Below are 14867 nucleotides of genomic sequence, written 5' to 3' on the forward strand. Positions count from 1 at the left end.
AGCTGGATTCCCTTCAGATTAAATTAAATCACATGTGCTCCAGGGATTCACCAAATGCTCTCCAGCCACTAAAGGGTATTCACTCTACAGGACAAGACTAGAGCTTGTCTGGAGTTAAAAAAAAAAAAAAACCCAAAACTGACAAATGTATAGTACGTACATTGGGTCCTCAGCTTTACAGGCCACTCTCATTGCACGGTGCTATTGCTGATGCAGACGCAGCTGTCATAGTCCAAAACATTCCAGATTTCAACAAGATTTTTCTTTCCATAATGTTTAGCCTATTGAGTCACTTGTGGAAAAGAGATCTCCTTCTAAACCACATATGCCAGGCAGCATGGGGGCAGTGCCTGGATACCTTTAAAATTCTGGTCCACAGCACCTGCATTTCAATTTCCCCATTTATAACAAAAAAGAGATATACAGTGCTTATCTGATGGGCTGTTTTAATATTTCACCCCCATTAGGTTTTCTCCAAGAATGAAACATTCTGGAGAGAAGCAACATACTTTTCTATAACTTAATGCAAGACTTACAGCTGTGTGTATGATATGATCGACCACCAGTTTGCACACACGAGGCCTACAGCCAACACTTACATGGCTAAATTAATACATCTACCACTAGATGGCATTTGCTGCCCACAGATAGGGGAGGGCCAAGGGGGATTAGGGCTAAGCATGACATAAAGAAGTGGAACAGATGGTTTGCCAAGAGCTTGGACTGGTTTTATGAATGAAGGCTGCCTCCAGATGACATAACTCCTCCTGACTCCACCCTGCTGCCTGCAAATTTCAGGTGCTTTTGTTTTGCTGGAGGCAATGCACTGGAAGCTGGTGAGCTTGCAACAGGGGCCGTTCACCGCTGAAGTGACAGCAGCACACCACCGGTGAGATCCAACAGGCTTCTTGGCTGGTGAGTAGCAAAGAAACATTTTAATTGTTAGTGTACTTGGCAGAATAGGCTGGAATAGTCTGTACTGTTTCTCTCCCACTGAGACCAAACTGTGCTATCATTTCCAGTGGGATCAACTCAGAGCAGCTCCAACACAGGCCAGGCAGTTAAACCAGGTTTGACCCACTGTGAGTGTGTGCGTGACCGGCTTTAAAATCTGCTTGTTGCATTTAATGTCCATGTGCAGAACAATTTATGAGTGAATTCTCTTTTGCAAAGCTCTAAGAGAACAAATTATTCTGTCACTCAGTTTGCCATAGAATGTGATGAAAAAGTTCATAGTAAGCCTCTTCTTTATGATTATTAATGCCTTAACTTGGATTCAGAAGGGTTTTATTATTATGGTAGAACTGTCTATTTTCAAAGCTGTTTTTTTCTGTGGCTTCTTGACTTTGATGCTATGATTTTCTGCTACTGAGTTTTAACAGCTTGAAATCCCGTATGGGACAGATTTTCACTAAACGGTTAGTCCATCCCAGGGACTTTTCCACTGGTCAAAGACTGCTTTGTTGGATTTCCCCCACCCCCAAATAAAAATCAATCATTTGCATTCTAGCAGTTCTGACAGCCTTGGTCTGAGGAGAAAAATTCCCTCCACAGTCCATAGAAGGAATTATTCCTTACTCTAGCTTAATGAAATTTATCAGTACAGAAAAAATCATGCTTCTTCAAGCCAGCTGTCGAACCTCCCTCTCTGCAATGCCTCAGTTCTCAGAAACTTTGGGACATACAGTATAGCAGGCAGAAAAGAAACAGAGCTTGAGAAATGCAAAGTGCTCTCTAAAGGAATCGTTTAACTAATAACCCTTCAGCTTGTGAGTATTTCAGAACCTGGTTATTGATGACTGGGAGGCTGGAGAGTCTTACGCTGCTGTAGAATTTAGAAAGAGATGGATGTTTCAGTACAACAGTTTTGTGATACTCAGTTTGAGAATGTAAGGGAGAAGAATAAATGTTTATATATAGAAATATCTATATAATATATATACATACATACATGTTTATATAGAGAAATCACAAAGCATTTTGCAAACTTAAATGAAGACGAACTGAGTTATTTCTTCTTATCCTTGAAATAAGACCACCTCTGATGTGAACTAAAGCTTCTGAAAGTGCAGCAGTCCTCACAGCAGCCTAGCAGACTGATTGAAGGATGCACTATCCAGTGCAAATTGAAGGGAGGCATTTAATAGGCAGGATATCGCTGGGCTTCATTAAGCCACAAGCCTCAGGTTGTTGCCATGGCTGTGTTTAGTTAAGCTGTTTATTGCCCGTAAGGAATCACTGCATGTATAAGGCTGGATTAATCGAGCTGCTGATTAGCTGGCATGAAATCTCTGCTAAACTAGAAACTACCATTTTCTTGATGCAGCCTCAGGCCCAAGGGAGGAAGAGAAAGTGCTCTAGGGGAAGTGGCCATAGAATTGCAGACTGTGATGTTTAAAGAGGCCCAAAGCCTGTTAACTAACTTCCCTAGACATTGCAACAGGCATGTGCCACTTGGTGGGATTTTCCTCCATCTCAGACTTACCCACACAGAGCTCCCACAGAAGACACCAGTCTCTGCGTCACCCTCTCGCTGAGCCGCACAACGCGGTGTGCTCGGCCTCAGCCCCTTTCCTAGGGATGCACGCAATCAGCTGCCTCTCAGGGGCTGTCACGCACGCATGCCTGCCACACGACCCACATGCTGTCTGCGGGGAGCTCTGCCTTTGCCAAGGGGATCGTGTCTGAGCTTTCCGCTGGACAGTCCTCGCACAGACTTCAAAGTGAGGCTAGTGTGGCAGTCCTGATGGGCCTCTGACTCAACAGATTGTCCCACAGAACAGAGACCAGAGAGTAGGCAGCGCTGACGGGGGTGTTGGGGGCTGTGCTTGTGCCTGTGTGCGTGAAAAAGAGAGGGAGCGGGAGCAAGAGCTGATAGCTTACTGTAATGTATAGATTTCTGCTGTGGGGTTAACACTGTTGAAAAGGACAGAGAAACAAACACCCTTACAGTTTATGAGCCAAGATGGGGAAGTCAGTTTGAAAGCCAGGGCAGAGATATGAGCTCTTTAAGAAATATGGGAAGAATTCATCCCTAATCTAATCTCACTGAATTCCACAAAGATGCAAGACAGGCTTCATTTGGTCCAGTTTCTTAGGCTGAGAATTAAACAGGAAACCCCCAAGGATGTAAGTTGTTCTCCCAAATCCCAAGGTGCAGTTTGTGTGTGGAGGCCGGAGAGGGGGTGCTACTGTCTGAGCCATCTCTGTTTGATAGATAAGAGGCAATGGGAGGCTGCAGGGCTGCCAAGCAGGCGGCTTTCAGCAACACTGAATTCAAACAGGAGGAGCAGGAGGCAAGCCCATTAGAACAGGATTCGCAGCAGAACTCACTGCTAATGATGTTTTTTGCAAAACCAAGCCCTTGAGCCAACAAGGCTGGCAGATGTTATCATAGGCAAGTGTTTCTGGCTTCCTCACTCTCTGCTGTGCTCCTGTGACACCCTCTCAGAGACTGTTTACAGCAAGGATGAAGATTTATTGTAAACCTTGGCTCCCGGACTCTCAGAGCTGCCTCTTCCTCCAAGTTTGGTCTATCCCCACTCTCAGTTGGGATCACAGCAAGAGGCGTCTCAGAGAGCCCAGGGTGCTTGAGATCTTTACAGATACTTGCTCTCACGGATATGAACCTGGTATTGAAAACAAGTATGGCAAAGACGTAGAGATGAATCAGCTCAGTACCTTCCTGGCCTTGCAGTGAGGCTGGGAATGGCTGTCAGCTGGGGGATGGAGCAGACTGGGAAAAGCAGACATATTGTACCCTACCTGCACATTTTGAGGAGCCTTCCACTGGGAAGAGGTCTGCTCAGGAGGGCCCACTGCACTCTCCTCCAGATGGCAAGTAGCTCCTGCAGAGGACAAGTTGCAACATGAAAGAGGGGGAAAACAGCATTATCCATTTTGGAACGGGTCTCAAACTTTAGTCCTCTTTGACTCGTTCCGTGAGTTACACATCACCTCCTCATTTACTCCCCACTTAATGTCTTGTTCACAGATGTTGGGTGTACCTTCTCCTTCTCTTTTTGCCTGGGAAAATTGAAGCAGAGTGGCAAAGTGACCAGCGTAAGGTTGCAGCGCTGGGATCAGATCTTAGGGGACCAAATCATTCTGTCTCCCTGAACACATTGTCCCTATAGACTATTCCAAATCACAGCCATCTATTGTAGTTAGATATCAAGGAATTACAGTGATTTCATGAGACCATAGAGGGAGCACTGCAAATCTGGCAATACTGAGACTGAACAGAGGCCAGCAAACCTAAGGCTCTGAGTCCTGAGACTCTGGGCTGCCACTAGTATGTATCCTGTGCAGAACAGTGCAGAGATAAATAAGCCTTTATTGTTCATGGCTGTGGGCATTATGTGAATATTGGCACATGTGGATATGACTTCTCTATGCTCAGTGACCCCATATAGTCTCAAACACACCCCGGCTATGCTGTACCTGCACGCACTCCACGCGCGTTGTTTGGGCCAACACAATTCAGCTCCGCTAGCTGTATCGCATGGCATAGAGCGTAATTGTTGCAAATGTCACAACAAGTTGAACTGGGAGCCTGCCCAGGATATGGTTTCCCTAAAACAATGCAGTTCACAAGAACATGGTCCATGTGGGGTTATTGTTCTTATCCAGCACACTGGCAAGTTGCCACTTATTGTGTGCAGAAACAACTTTGCTTCTCCCACCATCAAGTTCAGGTTAATTTCCCTGTTTTGCAGGAGGAGATCACTGATGTCAGCTAATTTGGACGGAGTACTTTGTAGCATGAAAGAAAATGGCTTTCAGTTTCAGTCTGTCCATTGTCCACTGAGAGAGCTGTTCTTCCCACGGTGCATCTTGTACACAGGCCCTGAGTGGCAGCTGTGCCACTGCATGCTGAGCCTACATGCTCACTCACACATGGGCAGTGGTAGAGTCAGGCTCAGCTCTAAGCCTTCTAAAAGCTCAGGTCTGTGCAATAGGAGGATGATCTGCTATTTAGAAGAACATGGGATACTTGTATTTACTGCCTGCTCTGCTACTGATCCTTTTTGGTCACTAGCAGGTCACTTAGCCCATCTGTGCCTCAGTTCCCCATTGGGACAATGTTAGTCACAGTGGCTTTTCACCCTGGGACACCTTGGGGATAAGTACATTAAGGTCTAAGAGACCTTCAGGTGCAGTATGGATTGGGCAGGACCTACGTGTCTTGTAAGCAATACACGAGGCATGGTACACAGTGGTCTTTACCTCTGCACTGCACTGTTCAAATCAGGCAAGTCAGCTGGGGATACTGGCATTAGGAGTCTTAGCGTAAAGAGGTTTTCCCCACTTATGACCATATGAGGCACATAGACCATCTGAGTTTTCTCTGTTTTGTTCTCTGTTTTGACTAATGTTAAATGGCTGCAACAAGGGGAGCTGTCTGCCTTAAAGCATGCTGCTGCCAGAAGAGTGCCCTGTTTCTTTTCTCTCAGAAGCTAACTCAGCTGATCAGCAACTGAACTGTCCTAATGCCTGACAAATGTGTCTTCATTTTCAGCTCACCCTAAAGTTGACCTGGGACAGGGTGTCTCTCCTGGGGAAGAATGAATGAATGGCCAAATGGGGTGAATGGCCTGGCATTCATCTGCAGTCTCTCAGCCGGTCACTAATTCCTAGGAGAAACCCTCCATGAAGGCTGCAGATGGGCCAGATCCAGCACTCATTACTCCAGAAAAGCGCCCATTGCCTTCTCTGGCAGAGTTGCTTGGGTAGGGACTGCAGGTTTGCTCAGCAATTCTGGAGCTAACCAGGACAACCGTTAGGCAAAAATGTGTCCCTTTGGTTTCTGGTCAGTTAAAAATGTCTCTCTTCTGCCTCCTGCTCTCCCATTTCCCCTCCCAGTCCAAGAGAGACACTGAGGCTAATTCGACAGCAATGCCATTCAAAAGCAGCAGGAAGACTGACGCTCTGAACAGCACGTCCTACCCATTAGTGTGGAGATGCAGGCAGCAGTGTGCCAGAGAAAAGGGCAGCTCTTGTCGGAGGCTGCAGAAGCATGGTGCTCCGCAGGGGTCCAAGTCATGCAAGTCAGAGAGCTTACCGGGGAGTCCAAGCTGTAATTACTGAGCAGTTGCAGCCAAGAGGCTCTGAGAAGAAGCAGATAGCAGTGCAGGAACCCTTCATCCTCATTAAAATACTTTCTCTGGCAAAGCCCCCCACGCCTGCTCAGCCTGTTCCAATTAGTGCAGTGGGCCAAGTGAGGGCAAAGAGCAGGGTTCCTTTTGATTAAAAGAAAACACTGCAGAGCTTTCAAGTGTCGGGGGGGAGGCAGGTGACCTCAGCGGGGACAGGGAAAGGCCCTGGGAGTGCAACACACACTCATGTAATTCCATGGCACTGGCTAGCAATAGTGAATCCAATGAGCTGGGTCACTGAGCTGAGGAGCAGGTGCTTCACAGCCAGCTCCTGCAGGAGAATGGCCCTGGTTTTACAGGTGGGGAACTGTGGAGCCCCCCACCGCTCTCTGAGAGGTGCTGAGCACCCCTGTCCAACAGGTCTGGAGGTTCAGAGCAGTAATTTTGCTATGAATGAAGTTTGGCAAGTAAGCATGCTCTACAAATCATCTAAGTACTCTGCAAAACATCTTGGCAGCTTAAGGTAGCAATGGCAACTGGCTGGAGAAGACTGCAGCCTACCTGTGCCTGGAGCAGGGAGGTTTCTCCTGTCCCCCAGGGCTGTTTCTCTTGTGTCAGAGCTGAAATACCTCTGAGGATGCAGCTGTCTCTAGCCCGCAGCCTTTCTCCTGGGGTACTACAGAGAGGCCCATTAGGATGCAGATATGTGCCCACAAGGACCCTAACCACAGCCACCACCCCTTTTCCAGTGGCCACTGAAGGACCAGCAGTCTGTTACACTGGATGACGACTGACTCTGCCCAGGCTCGCGCCAGTGACCTAGAGGTGAAAGGCTCTATGTGAAAACCCTGGGTGTCACCCACCCACCCTCCCCAGCAGAGGCTTTTCAGTCAGGTTGGGGGAGAAGCACTAGCAGACCTGTCTGCTGGCTAGAATGCTCTCTGACTCTTGGCCTTGGGGAGCCTCTGTTGGATTTTACCACATTCATGATTCAGCTAGATCCAGCCTGAAAAGACTGAAGTTCAAAAAATGGCTTCGCGGTGGGGTAAAACTCCTTGAGCTTTTCAAATGCTGTATTGAATATCAGGCCATGTGGTGGACAGGTGACAAGTGTCAGTTTCAGCCCATGTGCTGGCATCTTAGTATAAATGGCTCTCAGGAATGTGGCTGTGCCTCCGGGGACTCCTGAGGCTTTGGGGATCTGGCCCATTAGCAGGGTGGGCAGGATAGAGGCTCTTTGATACCATATTTGGGTGCTTTAACACACCATTAGAGGATGGCAAGTCCCTTCACAAACATGAAAGAATTTTAAGCTGCTCAACTCCATTAGGAGGTAGGTTGAGAGTTTAATATGCTAAGTAAATCCACTGCTGCCTTCTAATAGATGGGCTGAGATTAGTTGTATGACAGCTCCCAGGCTATTGAAAACAGAGAGCTGGGGTAGGAAAGAGCGGCCGATACCCTCAACGTCAGTGCTGCACACGCTGTAGCTCTGGGCAGTGGTTTGACCTGTTCCGAGGCAGGGCTTTCGGAGTGGGACCAGCTGACATCATACTGTCTTTTGGGGCCAGTGGTTCACCACAGTGAGGAACTGAAGGAACAGCCAGGAAATGAGGCCACGTTGCCTGCCTAGCATGAGACACAATTGCTACGCACTTGTCTCACCTCTCTGACCCTCTGCTTTGTTTGGGGAGGAGCCCAGCCTTCTTCCTCTGAATATGTCTCTGCACAGCTGCCAGCTGGCTTCCTGTCGTGGTTTACCCCCCTCCGTGAAGTCCTGGACTGGGCAGCTTCCCACAACCGCTTACCTAAGCTGGGAGTTTGGCAAAGGGACTGTAGCACTGCTTGGTGCTGGGGATGCAGTCGCAAAAGCCACAAACCGAGGTGTAGAAATGTGGCGCTGGTATGGTGAGGGGAGAGCTGGAGAGTGCTCTGGGCCCAGCCCCAAGTCCCAGGAACCCCCTATATGAGTGATTTCCCGTGAGTTGTATTGCCTGGACTCAGCAGTTGTGAGGCACTTGAAGCACCCTGTACTCTGAAAGCTTTTTAGGAGACCAGAGACTTGCAAGGTGAACCTGCACTGTGCTTTCCTGCTTTCCTTGCTCACTGGCTATGAACGGGTTATTTGCTTTGGCATGAGAGACAGGCTGCAAGCGACTCCCATTTGGAAGTGTAGGTCAGTCAGCCAAGACCCTTCTGCTCTTGGAATGACTCCTCTCAGCTCGGTGCCAATCTGGGGGCAGGCCTGTTCCTTCTGGTACCTCCCTGTACTAGTTTGCTCTGCTGGATGGCCTTGAGGTGAATTAGAGGAAGGAATAGCTGAGATTACGCTTGACATGTACTACCTGGCTCGAGCAACACATTCAGGCAGACCAACAAAGTCCTGAGGGAACCTGAAAGCACAGGACAAACTGTTCAGCCCATCGCCATGCATTGAAACAAGCTCAGCTGCTGGGACGCCCTCCCAGCCTGACTTCTGAGAGTCGAGATAGATAGATCACACTTGAACTGTCTCACTAAACTAACTGTCTCAAGGGAAAGGCAGGAGCTGAGCAGTGCACAGGGAGGCTTCCCCAGAAAGGTATTAGCAGATTGTTAAAAGGAAGACAGCGCTTTATCCCCTCATAAACGGTTATTAATACCATGGCCATGCATGGGCCCGGTAAGAACACCTTTAGAGGAGAAGCTGTATTGTACCTTCCAGACATAGATTTTCTCCCCTAAAGGTAAGCAGCTGAGCCCAGATCCCATGTACCCTCCCCAAACAGGTGGAAAATTCCTTTCAGCACAAAAGAGCAGAGACAGCTGGGATTTGCCAAGATCACTGAATAGCTCTGATGGACAGGTTCACAGCCAGTGATGGACATGACTTTGTCAGTGCTTCAGTGGAGAAAAAAGTGAAAGCAGTTGCAGAGCTCACTCCCTGACCTGGCCAGCTATAGCATCCGAGTGCCTAAGGTCCACGTTCATGCAGAGGTGCAGCTGGGGTGCATTTTACATAATACACTAGTTCTCAGGGACTAGGAGTCTTTTTACATCAGAACAGATAAGAAAAAAGTGAACAAAGAGTTCATGCTCCCAAGTGTTGAAACAAGTGGTAAAGTCCTCCTGATACTACCAAGACCTGCCAGGTTACCCCACCAAATGCAGCGGAGTTGTCTCTGCCCTAATTGTTGTTATCACATACCTGTTAGCAAGGAGCCCTCCTGCGTAGCAGGGATGAAGTGCAGATGGGGCAAAGCTAACTCAGCCTGTCTGAAGGGGCCGGAGTGTGCCAGCAGCAGCTGGAACTCATTCCTTCATGCTCTCAGTGCTTGGCACGCTTCGGCATCAGCGGTTGGCAAGAAACAGTGATCAGGGGATAATTGTGATCGTAGCCTTTAATTTCACAAGGCAGGATTGTCGGAGGCTGTCGGGAGATCTCCGAGCTGGAACAGGGCCTGCTGGCCAGGCCTGCCGTGCAGTGGCAGAGAAATGTGAGAGAAGCTTGAGCAACCTCAGCGTGCTTCTTCTGTTTAACAATTCCTCTATTGAAACTCTGCAAATATGCACCCTTTCCTTTCTCTTCCCCTCGTCGTCTGGCCTTTAGGATTCTGTGCAGGCTGTGTGCTGTTGGGCACGTTTGACCTGTGCTGCTGAGGGTTTCAGTTAAACCCTGCCATTTCACAGTGCACACGATGGTGCCTGATGCCACCCAAGTTCTGGTTCTGGCTTTCGTGCTCCTTACTCCAATATCGTGTTACAGGCGTGGGGTGCCACCATCCCCTCTCCACACACAGCTCAGCACTGCAAGCTTCCTCGGAGTCACTGCTGCTGCAGCCCAGTGACACTGGGGGAAGGCACTGAGGGAGCCGAGGGCCCCAGCGGCTTTGTCCTCTCCTTTGGAAAAGGACAACAGCTGCCTGCCCATGACTGCCCCTGGGAAGCAGGAGCAGCAGCTGCTGGGGAATCCATCATGCTGCACGAGATGGAGGGAAGCAACCAAAACCCTGGGCTGAACAGGGAGGATTTCTGTGCCACAGGCCTGCGTGGGCAGGAAGAGGGACAGGCATCTCTTTATGAAAAAGGCCCATCCATATGCACACAGAGGTGCATGCCAAGACACGTGACTAGTAGATACCGCTGTGTACTCTCCCGGCGTGTGTGGACCAGCATTTGCACAGCGCACACCATGCCACATGCAGACACCAGCCACACCAATAGTGTGCACAAACTGGCACAGGCACACTGCGCCGGGGAGGGAGAAGGGGAGATCTCCGTGATGGAGAGGCACAGCTATCCTGTCTGCCTCACCTCCGTGCTGTCAAGTGAGGCCTGACTGCGGGAGAGCCTTGATTGCGCAGGGAATTAGGAGTCTGCTTTGCAGCTTTGAAGCACTCCTCTGGTTTTGCACCTCAATTTCTTTGCAGGAGTGAGACCCCTTTCTCATGTTTCCCCCAGAAGAGCAGTACTTAGTCCTTCCCAGCTGGAGTGGAATTTATTTGCACCTCCAACTTCATGGCAGAGTTTCTCTTGGGGAAGTCGGGACAGCCTCAAGCAGCGAGCCCCGGGAGCAAGAGGCTTGGATGTCAAGACATCATCTTGGGAGCTATGGGAGCTATGGGAGCTTATCTGTGAGTTTCATATGGTGCCAGCCCCATGTGGGGATTTCAGCTCTCTGAAACGCTCCCGTCTCACATAACTGGCTAGCGAGGTAGGTAATGAGGTCTAGCACAGGGTTTTCTTCCCCATGCAGGGAGGATTGCCGAGGTTTAATGCTCACACCACAATGCAGCCCTGCTCCTCCCCCCAGCTCTCTGATGGCTGCTCCCTTGAGGTCCCCCAGCTGTTGGGGCCCTGCACTTTAACTCCCGGCCATGGCCTGGCCGAGCCTAAAGTGTAACTCAAGAAGGCAATGTTCTGCAAATGGAGTTTGCGGATTAGCTGGGAAACAATCGGGGCCTGTGAGACTGGTAGAGCACATGCCAGGCTGTGTTGGGCAGGGAGGAAGCATGAGGTATCTGATGTTAATGCAGTAGAATTGCTAAAAAGCTCAAGTTCAGCATGCCCTTCCGTCTTGGGAGATAATCCATAGCCTGATAAATCTACTGCCAGGTCCCTTCCCCCTCTAAAATTTGGGCAGTTACACTATTCATGGCATCACAGAAAACAGGCATTGTCAGAGGGAAATTAGCCCTTTCATGAATAAGCAATTCCCCTCCATACCAGCCTATTTTAAACTTGAGAGATTTGTCTTCTCCCTGTGTTGCTCACTGTCCCCTACAAGACTTTTCTGCAAAGGGAAAGCTCCGTGCAGTGGCATGGGATGGTGAACTTAGATGACAGTGCAGAGCCTTAAATCTGTTAGACTCTTGCACATCACTGGTGGAAGAAAGGGGAAGGAAAGGCACAGCATAACTAATGGGACTAGGGCATCTCTTGGGCTGCTGGTACAAATTCAACCCAGCTCTGTAGCACCTGAACAAGGTCACCATCCATGGCTACTGAGTGCCTGTACAAATGCCCTCCTGGTTGCAGGCCAGGTTGTGGTGGGCTGGTGTCAACGCAGCAGCCGTGAGGCTGAGCAGAGGGGGCTGAAGAATGACTGCGCTGTAGGGGCTGACCGCCGTGCTCTGGGTTGGAGCACAGCCGCTGCAGGAGGAAGAAGCAGGTGTTGCTCAGAGGAGGATGTGAGTCTGTGGCGGCAGGTCTCATTTTGGGGGGCTGAGGTGTGCGGAAGCAGGGCTGGGATAGGCGAGTACTTGCTGAGTACTTTACTGATCCAAGTAAGGATGTATTCATGGAGCAACATGGGGCCACCATGGAGGGGAGTCGGAGCACCGTAGGGGTAGGAGTGCAGTGTGGGGCAGGGCTACAAGGCATGCGTGTCTTCTCCTGTGATCATGCGTGGTTGTACAGACACTGGTAGTGTGTGTGTCACAACAAGAAAGCAGGCGGAGGAATTAAAGAGCTGAATTCCATCAAAAATGTTGCTGCCACTCCCCATATAACAGAGACTGCAAAATACTTCCTCTCCCTCAGGCCCTCATGGTGCCCGGGGTATGAAATCTTCACTGCCTTAACCCGGGCTCCAAAGCCAAACCCGCAGAAATCCCCTCACCCCAGCAGTCTGCTCTCATCAGCGATTCTCTCTCCAAACTGAGATAGAAATAGTTGTAGCTCAGGACAGTTGATTATTTAAAGCTGTCGGGAGTGTTTAATTTAACCCTGGATTCATCATCCGCAGCTTGTTTCCATCCACTAGACACCCGCTCTCCCCCTCTCAGTGTAAACTCTGCCTGTGACAAGCTCTTCACCTCCAGGAATATTTGGGCTGAGGTTTATAGGAAGGGGCCGTGACCCCACTGCGTGTTTCCAGCCACTTTAGCCAGTCAAACTGGCACAGCTAAGGATGCCTCCACTCCAGGCCTTGCAGACAAAACCAGGCAAGTCCAGCCGAGAGGAAGCTGGGTTTTTAGCTGGGCACCAGGGGATGGATGTGCCAAGTTGCTGCCTGCTTTGTGGCCTGCCATGGCACTGCTGGGGGGAGCCCTGAGGGGAGCCTGGCTTGGGAAACACATGATAGAAGGGATTATAGGGGAAGCCTTTCTTACTGGAAGTTATCTTATTAACAAGTTATCTTATTAAAAAATTTCTCTTTCCTGGTTCGCTTTAATCCCCTCCAGCAACATCCCCACCTCTTCTGACCCTGCACACAGCTCTGCCGGGGCACTCCATTGATCTGTGGATTCATGCTGCATGTGGCTCCCACTCCTGTTGCAATCAAACTTTCCTTTGGCATCCACAGGGGAAGGAAACAAAGTGCTGGCACGGCCGAACAGTTTGTGCGAGCGCGCTCTCCTGCCCCACTGCTTCAGCCCATGCCGCAGGCATGCAAAACATTTCTGCTGCTCCCTAATGTTTGCTCTGTGGCCTGTGCGTGAGTATGTCCCAGAGGGAGGGAGCTGTGCCTGCCTGCCATTCGCAGAATCCTGGGCCCACCCTGGAATATCCTTGGTCTTCAGGTCATGAAAGGTTCCTCCCAGTGTCGACTGCTGTCCCCAAACCTAAGCCTAGCGCAGGCCCTGCTCCATTTATAGAAAGCTGCAATTAGAGGCTGAGTTCTCCAACAACCATATGTACATTGGCAAAAAATCTTTGTCAAATCGCAGTCATGTCCTTGGGATGACCCCTGGGATAACACTGTTCATTCAGGCCGTGGCCATGGGTTAGCAGGAGAATAGGTCTGGGAGGCCCTGCTTCAGTCGCTGCTTTATGGATGAACTTGGTGCGTTTTGGAAGGGCTAAAACTGCTAGAGTTTCCACAGCACAGGAAAATGGCTCTTTACCTCTGCGTGGCAGAAATGCGTTTGTGGGCAAAGCAAGGGCAGCCCCCAGCATTAGCTGGTCCTGAAGCTGCAGTGATGTGCCAGTCACCAGCGCCCATTCCCTCCAGTCTGTGTGGCTGCTGCTCGTTTTCAGCAAGTTCGCTTCTCACCTGGGAGTGAGCATGACAGTGGGGGGAGGAAAAGGACCAATATCAATACCAATATCTCAAAGGCACAGTTCTGAAGCAGGGAACCAAAAGATGAGAGAAACAAACATGGTCCGTAGATGGGATTAGTAGCTCAGTGCTTACAAGATGGGAAGATGGTGCATGTGCATCTCTACATGTGTTGACTAGGCCCAGCCTAACCCCAAAGGCTGAACCTTGCTCCCCTGTGTGCCACCACGCTGCTGAGCACCAGTGTGGCCTGAGAACACCTCTCTCCATGATCAGTGTATCAACCAATGAGCAATTTAAACCTAGCAAAACCCATAATCATTTTTTTAGAGACAGTGATGGGCCTGCCAAACTGGGAGCTCAGAAAGTCTGCAGAGGGGAGAGGTGGTTTGGGAGCCTTGGAAAACAACCCAAGGCTAAAGTGTGATACAGCAAATGGTGCGGCATCGACCGTGAGGTCACATCCAGGTAGTGCCAGGTCTCCTGGGATGGGGGGAGGCACCAGTACAGAGCAGCAGCATGTTGCTCTGTCTGGAGTATGAGCAAAGCAGGAAGGGGAACATGTACATGTGTGATGCTGCAGAGACTAGCATGGATGAGGAGCAAGTGGCACAAAGACTGAGCGTTGACGGCTTTGAACTTATCTTTCCCTTCAGCACCAACCCAACAAACCCACACCAGTGTTAGTAAGTCTTGATGCTAAACCACTCCTGTGCTGCCAAGCCCTCAAGCTAGCTGCAGAGCCCTGGGTGCACGGCCACTGAAATCAAGCAGACCTTTTGCAGGATTTGAGGATTAATATACTTGTCCTGCCTGGAGGATAAAGGGAACTGGGGAAAGACTGCGAGCTCTAACCTTTATCTGGCAGAGAACAACTTAGTGCAGTGGTGTTGCCTGCTCGCTCTGGTTTCAGCATGTGTCTCCTAAAAAGCCAGCTGGCTTGAGTTCAGCTAGGGGAGGGCTGTGGTGGTGGATGGCACTTAGGTCTGCACAGTTTTAGGCTGTCACTGGTTAACTACAGTAAAGGCAAGGGAAAAAGTCAGCAAAGGAGCTGTCCCAGGCGATTGCACACAAGCCTGCACCATGCATGGACTCTGTGAATGCAAAAAGGGATTGGAAAGCTGCTGAGCAGCAGATCTAGCTGTCTTCTCTCTGTCTCCCACCAGAGAGATAAAACCCCATGCTTTTGAAAGCCTGAAACTGTGTCCATAGGCCCAGCCTGGTGCTCCGTCTTGTGGAAGATAGAGAACAAGGCAGTTTTAAATGTTTGGCTTCTGTGGGCTGTG

General features: G+C 49.8%; 1 protein-coding gene across 1 annotated transcript in view; it reads left to right on the forward strand.

The window, feature by feature from the left end:
* Positions 1 to 756: 756 nt before the first annotated feature.
* The window catches only part of LOC112986986 (semaphorin-3D-like), a 28396-nt gene continuing 14285 nt past the window's right edge, over positions 757 to 14867 (forward strand). Inside the window, exon 1 of the mRNA XM_026106594.2 lies at positions 757 to 915. The gene's annotated coding sequence lies outside the window, so the exon portion shown is untranslated. The remainder of the gene's footprint in view (positions 916 to 14867) is intronic.

Source organism: Dromaius novaehollandiae, chromosome 12, assembly GCF_036370855.1.
Source record: "Dromaius novaehollandiae isolate bDroNov1 chromosome 12, bDroNov1.hap1, whole genome shotgun sequence".
In the NCBI taxonomy this organism is placed as follows: Eukaryota; Metazoa; Chordata; class Aves; order Casuariiformes; family Dromaiidae; genus Dromaius; species Dromaius novaehollandiae.